Source organism: Natator depressus, chromosome 5 (genome assembly GCF_965152275.1).
Source record: "Natator depressus isolate rNatDep1 chromosome 5, rNatDep2.hap1, whole genome shotgun sequence".
In the NCBI taxonomy this organism is placed as follows: Eukaryota; Metazoa; Chordata; order Testudines; family Cheloniidae; genus Natator; species Natator depressus.
The window spans coordinates 20,608,841-20,617,544 of NC_134238.1; the positions used below are offsets into that span (position 1 = coordinate 20,608,841).

At 43.9% G+C, this 8,704-nt stretch overlaps 1 protein-coding gene across 1 annotated transcript in view; it reads right to left on the reverse strand.

Annotated features, from left to right (window-relative positions):
- The window catches only part of ATP8B1 (ATPase phospholipid transporting 8B1), a 133,809-nt gene extending 126,485 nt beyond the window's left edge, over positions 1 to 7,324 (reverse strand). The window contains exon 1 of the mRNA XM_074952401.1: positions 7,102 to 7,324. The gene's annotated coding sequence lies outside the window, so the exon portion shown is untranslated. The remainder of the gene's footprint in view (positions 1 to 7,101) is intronic.
- Between the last annotated feature and the right edge of the window lie 1,380 nt (positions 7,325 to 8,704).

The window sequence follows — 8,704 nt, forward strand, 5'->3', positions numbered from 1 at the left end:
TGTATCATTAAATATAGAAAAATATACAAGAGATTAGCATTTGCTGTTCCCTTCTTTAGTTCTTCAATTAAGGGTAACTTTTTAAGTTTTGGTATGTCATGAATGCATATTACATTGTTATTATTAGAGACCACATGATCTAGTAGTGCACAGGGCACTGGACCAGGAGTCGGAAGTCCTAGATCAGTGGTTCTCAATCTGTGGCCCAACCATCACAAAGCTGCGGCCAATGTGACATCCTCAGGGCCATAAAGGTAGTATTGGATATGGCCCACAATGGTAAATAGGTTGAGAACCACTGTCCTAGATTCTATTTCCAGCTCTGCCAATGACCTGCTTAGTAGCTCCAGGTGAGTGACTTCAACCGCTCAGTGCCTCAGTTTCCCCATCTGTAAAATGGAGATAATGATCCCCTTGTAAAGGGCTTTGACATCTACACCTAAAAAGCACTACATAATTGCTAAGTATTATTTCAAATCAAAACATATCTTCAGGGAGAGAAATAAGTAGCAAAAATAGTAGGAATACACTAACACTAGTCCTGAAATATGTGGGATATGTTTGCCTATGGGTAGGGCACTACCAAATGTGAAAAATGCATCATGGACCATGAAATCTGGTGTCCCCCATGAATTCTGGCATTCTGTGTACTTTTACCCTGTACTATACAGATTTCACAGGGGAGATGAGCGTTTCTCAAAATGGGGGTCCCAACCCAAAAGGGAGTTGTGGTGCAGTCACAAGGCTATTGTAGGGGGGTTGTGATATTACCATCTTTACTTCTGCACTGCCTTCAGAGCAGGGCAGCTGGAGAGTGGTGGCTGTTGGCCAGCCACCCCGCTCTGAAGACAGCAGCACAGAAGTAAAGGTGACAATACCAGGACACCCTGATTTCTGCACTGCTGCTGGCAGTGGCGCTGCCTTCAGAGCGGGGCTCCCAGCCAGCAGCCATGGAGCTTCCTGCAGCTGGAGAAGGTTCCTGGAGGTGGGTCTGACCCAGCCCTGGGAGTGGCCCCTGCAGGGGAAGAGGATGTCCCATTCCTCACCAGCCTAACCAGGACCAGCAGCTGGAGCCCGGCATATAGTAGGAGCCCTCTACCAGGGTGCCCTCAGCCCTGTCTAGTTCCCCAGCGCTCAGAAGTTAAACGGGCCTTGGGCTGGCTTGTGGGGGGGAGTGACCAAGGGTAGTCACCCACCCCGGCACTCTGGGCAGTCACCCACCCATAAGGCTGGCCCTGCCCCCCGCCCCCAAAAGTGAGGACCCCCTTCCATACCATACCACTCTCACTTCTGTGCTGCTGCCGGCAGCAGTGCTGCATTCAGAGCTGGGTGTCTGGCCAGCAGCTGCTGCTTTCCAGCCACACAGCTCTCAAGGCAGCACCACCTCTAACAGCACAGAAAGTAAGGATGGCAACACCACAAGCCCCTAGCCTTGAGACACCCCATGACCTCCTTTTGGGTTGGGACCCTCATGGTTACAACACCTTGAAATTTCAGATGGAAGTATCTGCAACTGTGAAATTTATAATGTCTAAAATCCTGTGACCGTGAAATTGACCAAAATTGACCGTGAATTTGGTAGGGCCTTTGGGTAGATCATGGAGAGGGGGCATTGAACCTTGGATCTCTGGATCTTAAAAGCATTAGACTCTACAGATACATTTGTGAAACCAGAGATCCACATGTGAGCAATTAAGCTTATGGAGTAGTTAGAGTCTGAGGTCATTTCAACATTATAATGTACTTTTTATGCTGTTTGATATGACACTCAGCAAATGTGTCAATAACTGTACTAGTCTGAGAGTTGATAAGAATGATGGTATTGTTAACCATGGACTATACAATGTTCTCTTGTATTCATCAAGGTTGTTTTGGTATATGACAGTGAGAAAAGCTTTAAGGAATTGGATTGCACAATTAGATAAACTTTGTACAAGCCAAATTTTGGGCTCAGTTTCATTCATGCAACTCCACTGATATTACAGGGGTTGAAGTAACGGGGGGCAGAATATGGCTCAGCAGGAATCTGTCACACAGTGCAGTGAAGTCAGCAGAAGTATGGAATTCATTACCACAGGCCATTATGCCAAATGGCATAGCTGAATTTTTAAGCAAGGCTGGATAATTGTATTGCTAGTAATGACGCTTAGGGATAGGCATGCTACTGTAAAATAAGAGTGATCAAATCACGCTTAAGGGTGTAGCCTGAAGTATTAAGGAAGCAATCTTTTTCACTGCAACTAGCTAGGAGCACTATGGGAGATTTCATCATCCTTAGAACAATCATGCATTAGTTCATGCCAGAGATATAGGAGAAATTTAGAAATTTAAATTCCAAGAGGTAAAATTAAAGAGAGTAGGGCATGGCCTTGATGGACTGTGGTCTAATGAAAGTATGAAGCAATTTTAGAAATTCAGGCGCAGTACATTACCAGAAGCAGACAGCATATATTTACATAGGGAGTTTCTTAAAAAAAAAAAATAAAAAAAAAGAAGTGTGGAATAGAGAGCCTGACAATATATAGTATCCTCAAAACACTAGTTGCTGATAATTAGAAAGCTCCTAATGCGACTTTTTTTAAAACGATGCCATAGGAATTACAAACCAGTTCCTCTCTTACCTCACTACAATGGAAAATGCTTGAAAGTATAAAGACAGCTTTCAACAGCTGCACTAGACTAACTTGGTAGGGCAATTTAATTGCATGACTTCTGTAAAATAAATGTGTATCCCATACTAACCTGTTAAGAGGTTTCCTTCCCTCCCTAAAAAATGCTTTAGGACAGTAGTTAAAGGTGGACCCAAGGAGATAATTTGTCTTTTCAAGACTTTTAGTGAGATCCTTCCTAAAAATTAAGGATAATAAATAACAGAATAAGGGGCAAAGTCTTGGCAAGAATTAAACATTTGTTGAGCAATGGGAAAGTTACAGTGAGCAGCTTATAAGTGCTAAAATTTCAAGGCTATTAACAGACACACATGAAGAGAAAAGGATGACCTATCAGCACATATGGAAATGCACTTAAATATATTTGTGACAGAAGGAAAATTAAAGATGTTTACTAGATGTCAGGGGCTCCCTTAGCCCTGGCCTATACTAGAAAATTAGGTCAGGCTAGCGATGTTGCTCAGAGGTGTGAAAAATCCACATCCCTACGTTGACTTAACTATACTTCTTAGGTCCCTGTGTAGATGAATTCAGAAGAAATTCTTCCAACCTAACTACATCCTCGTGGGGAGATGGATTACCTACGTTGACAGGAGAATCAATCCCGTCAGCATAGGTAGCGTCTACACTGAAGCTTTACAGTGGCGCAGCTGTACCTCTGTAGCATTTTAAGTGGAGATACGCTCTTAAAACAGGTACAGTCAGCATCTGTCTGTTAATATAGTTCCCCAGGGTCCTACATTGGAATCAGTTATTTAATTTATTTAATGTTTTAGAGGTAAAATAGCCTGTGAGCTTGTATTCCTGCCACTAAGTGGATTTGTTTAGCAAAATGCACAGAATTAAAAAATGCTTCAGATAATCTTAAATTCTCTGGGGATGTTGGACAGGAAAGATGGTTCAGTGATTAGAGCACTTGGGAGAGCCAGGTTTATTTCCCTACTTCACCATTACCTGATTGTGTGACTGTGGGCAAGTCACTTAGCCTCTCTGTGCCTCACTTCCCCTACAAAATGGACATAATTGTACTTTCCTACCTCACAGGTATACAGATTTTACTGGGCAAGTTTCTTAGGTCTGTGTTATGGAGGGTGTCAGAATTTAAATGATCATAATAGATGTTGGTTAAAGAAAACAGCCATGGATAAAGATTGGAAACCCTTATGATTCCAATTTCCAAAAGTAGAATTTAAACCTATGGCAGACTGCATAATCAAGCCTAACAGAACTAACATACTGTCAAAATAAGGCCTACATAACTACAGTTTAAAAAAAAGAAAAAGAAAAAAAAAAGCAAATGAGTTCAGGCTAATTTGAATAGAAGAGGCAGGCAAGTGGCTCATTCAATTTAGTGTTACAAATTGCAAGACTAGGGACCAGAATACTCTCAGGAAGTCTCACAAGAGAGAAGCAGCAAAGAGAACAAATCAAGCTACTATGTAAGGCCACCTGAATGTTTAGCACTAGTTAAAAGAAAAAAGAAAAGAAAAATCTTTGGGACATACGTTTAGGACTATGAAGCATAAATTACTCCAATGCTACAAAAGTATTCAATCTTTTACTGGCAAGGGAATTCATATTTGGAATCTTCAGAGTTTGAAATAAAGCAGACAGTGACAAATCATGATGTTCACCGTGAGCTTGAGTTATTATTTAAAAACAAATCAGCCACCAACCATGATTTGATACCATACAATTTGACACTCATAAGCTCATACCAAGAGTTAGATTTCCAGGCTTTAATAAGAGCATGTGCAGGATTTATTTTAGGAACTGGTTAGCTAGTAGTCCACTTGGTTTGTACTTGGCTCACTGTTCTCTCATCTTTTATACAATATATTTACAACAGAAAAAGGTGATCACAAATCTGAGAGCCTCCAGTACCCAGAAGTTCCTGGTACTATATCTACACAGCTACTTACACAGTCCTCATAACTGTAGCATCTGAGGTACTTCACTTCCTAAATATCTCTAGCATATTCTTTAAAAAAAAAAAAAAAAAGTTAGGATATTGTTTTGATAACTAACTCATTCAATTAAGCAATTCTATTAGAACTTTTAGAGGAAAAAAGCTAATGTTTTGGGAACATTATTTTAAATTTTAATAGGTAACAGACATGGAGTAGTAAGAAATATGAACCACAGAGACAATAAACCAAAAACCCAGAAGAATTAACACTAATTTTCTTTGGTTCGCTATTACATTAGGTGTTCCAAATAGTGACAAACCTCACAGATGATAATCTTAGCAAGTTTTATTACATGATTATAAATGTTCCTTAATAAGCACCAGCTTCACTTTTGTAGAAGACTATGTAAACATAGTTATTAATTAGTCAATCTCACTCCTGCAAAATAAATTACCACCATTTTATAGATGTGGAAAACAAACAAAATTTAAGGGCCTTGCCCAAGGTCACACAGCCTGATCCAGCCAGGATTATCAGAGCTCACTGCTCTTCGTCACCCTATCATCACCACAAGTCAGATGCACCAACCAATTACTAATCATTCCCTAAAATATAGTGAGGAGTTGCTTTTGTCATGAGAGTTTGAACTTCCATTTCTTACTTCTAGGGAATGTAAAGTCCTTCAGTTCGGGATTACCTGCCTAGGTCTGTACAGCACCAAATTACACCCTTTGCACTCAAATCAAAACAAAAAAAACACCACCAACAAAAACTGCTTACAACTATAGGTGAAATACTCTATACTTGTGATTCACGAAAAAGTCACATAAATCTAACCAAAGGGATTCAAACAAAAAATGTCCTCCTCCCCCAAAACTATTTTTCTGTGATAATGTGCTATAGTCATTTTATTAGAGGATGTGACAGCCTGAAATTCATGCAATGTGTAAGCAATTATATAACCTTTACATTTGACCAACATATTAAAGTTTAAACATTGTTATTCCAATATATCTCATTTCCTTAAGAGAATAAAAAGGAAGAAAACCATCTCTTAGTTGACTAAGGAATTAATATACTGTAGAGTTTTTCTTCCTTTGTTATATTGTTGAGCTTTATAGAAAGTTGTGCAGATTGAAATTGTTACAGTCACAATGGAATCAGGCAATCATTTTCACATTAAAGGAAAAGGAAACTTTACCAATGAGCACAAGAAGTAGAGAGTCTTTAAAAAAAAAAAAAACTATACTGCAGCATATACAGTGATACAGAAACAGCATATTCTGGAGTCAAAGCAGGTGCACCATAATTTGCCTTTGTCCACCCAGTCCAGGGACGAGAATGACGTGCATTTCTTTATTGTGCTAACAGACGGGGATTGAAAAGACATTTGAAAACAAACACCAGTAGGTTTGCCTTTTTTATTTCCTCCACCAGCTTCAGCAACAGATCAGTGCAAGGCGCTTCTCCACCGAGTTAATGTTTACCTTAAAAAGTGATCATTCTGAAAGTGAATCAGAACTGGCAGGTGCACGCAGTGCTGAGAGCGCACTATTAAGAGACTAGTGAATGCCCAGGAAAAATTAGATATTTTAGCTTTACACTATGTAAGCTATGTTAATAGTTAACGTTAAATATCTAGTTTAGTTTATGAAGCGCCTCCAGGCTCCTATCCTGTATGTCAACTACAGAAAGCTCTGAGATTGAGGTAACTAGCACACAAGTCTGTAGAGGCAAACGCTGAAGGGTGACAGCACTTGCACCCTGAATCTAGCTGTGACCTGTTTGGATTTCTGTGGAGGAGCTACAAAAACCTGTTTGGCCTTCTCTGGCGATCGGCTGTGCGGCTCTGAACTTTAGTTTGGGTTCAGGCAGAGCCACTCCTTCCCCCAGCGCTTGGCAGGGGAGCCTCCATCCTTTCCACGGAGCTTGTGCCCTGGCTTTCTCAGGCCTGAGCAAGCCCACAGGAATAGCGCTGGGGCAATTGCCATAGTGGGGGGTGCTGAGAGCCACGGAACCGAGCCCTGTGTACAAGGGGAGCCACTTCAAGCCAGCGGGTGCGGGCGGCAGCACCCCTCGTTCCAGCGCCTGTGAAGCGAGCCCGGCAGAAGGAAAGGGGAGGATCAGGAGTCCGTGAAAGTTAGAGTCACTTAACCATGGTCAGCAGCCAGCCTTCCGAGGGAACTGCCCAGCGCAGGGGCTGGGCTCCAGCGGCTGAGAGCCGCGCTGGGGCGGCAGGAGCCTGCAGGGCCAGGCACTCATTGCCAAGCGGGGCGGCGTAAGGACACAGCCGGTTTGGGCTTGTTGGGCAGCGGCCCCATGTAACCGTCCCGCCCCTCTAGGGGGACCTGCCCCGCACAAGCCGCCAACCCACACTCATCGTCCTCAAGCCCCGCAGCCCGGGGGGGACACACGCCGCCGCACCTTCCCCAAACCACCAGCCAGGGCTCCCCCCCACCCCGGCTCAGGTGCGAGAGCCGCACACAGCCAGAGAGCAGCGCCCTGCCTCCGCGGCCCCTCACCTCTCGCTGTAACGTGGGCTCCGGCGGCTCCGCCGGCTCCTCCGGCCGCTCTCGGCTGCGCTTTCCCGCCCTACACCTGCATGCTCGCCCCGCTGCCCGGGCAGAGGCGCGCCAGCCGCCTGGGGTTGGCTCGGGCTCTCCCAGCCCTCCAATGGCGCTCCGCTCCGCTCCCTTCCCAAGCCGGCTCAGGACTTGCCAAACGAGTTCCTCAACTCTTCGCAAGGTGTCTGGCCGCAGGCAGGAAGGTTAGAGCCGGGTGGGGTGAGGTGGGGGTGTTTGCTCATGTGGGCTCATCCCATTCTCGGGGGGGACGACCCACCTCTGCCGCAGATCCCCTGAAGCCCTAACGTAGCCCTTCCCCTAGCCAGGGAAGTGCCCACGTGACTCCCAGGTAATAACAGCGGCCACCGGAGCGGGAGACTTCCCCCCTTCCCCATCCCCGCCGCAGGGGAGCGGCCTGAGCTCTGGTTACACTCAAGAGCGCGCTCCCCCAGGAGAGAGACACCCGCAGCCCCGGCAGAACATCCCCGCTCCTCCTGTGCCCAGGCCTCCCCTCTCTCCCTGAGGGTTTGCAGGGGTTGGCGTTGGCGTTGTTGTTGTTGTTGTTGTCTGTGGTACTCAGCCTTGCCTTGGGCCCTGCTTAAAAATAAATCTGAACAATGCCAGAATCATCTGAGGCAATTACTCATCTCAACCCCAGTCCCTCTATCTGTATCCGTTGCCTAATTCGGGACTTTCCTGGGGGTGGGAGTTGTCTTTTTATTTTGTTTCCCTTTGAAAGAAGGGGAACTAAACCCCGGGCTCTCTTTCACATCTGTTTGTGTACATTGGCATCTAATTATCTGTGGGGAAAGAAGCAAGGGTTTTTGTTTGTTTTGTTTTTTAAGCTCGTTCAGTTTTGAGATACAGTACAGTGAAACTTGTGCTAAGGGCCACATCTGTTTGACGTTAGACCTAATCCCATAAAACAGGGAAATTGTAGTAGTTCCTTTTCAAAGCCTCATATTTAAAAATTATTTGGAAAAAAAAGCAGAGTGTAGGCTGGGGCAAAAATACAATACAGTTGTGCCCTGGTTTATGTTGTCACATAGATCACTACTGTCACTGGTGTCAGAAATTTGAATGTTAAAGGTGGCATGCAAAGGAGAAACAGAAAGAATTGTGGGTGTTTTGCTTCTTTATAATGGATTCAGAAGCCCTGGAAAGACAAAATACCTTTGGAAAAAATCAATCTCTGTGTGTGTTTTGGTTTTTTGCCTTAGAAATATCTGCAATATCAAGCCTGGTCTTCCCTGCTTTTTCTTGAAGACTCAGAAATAATAGAACTTCCCTACATCAAAGGGGTATTAGTGAGGATAAACACATGAAATATTTTTAGATTCTCAGATAGTGGTATGATGGGAGCCATATAAATACCTCAGATATCTAGATAGATATCAAATAGCTATTAAAATGATACCCAAAGAGTTTTAAGCAATCTGTACAAAATTCGCTTCCTTCACGATTAGATGGCACTTTCTCATTGCTTGTGATGATGTCACAATCCCACCGGTTCTGATGCTCTGGTTGCCAGAGTCCTCCATCGTAGATGAGAAATGAGTGG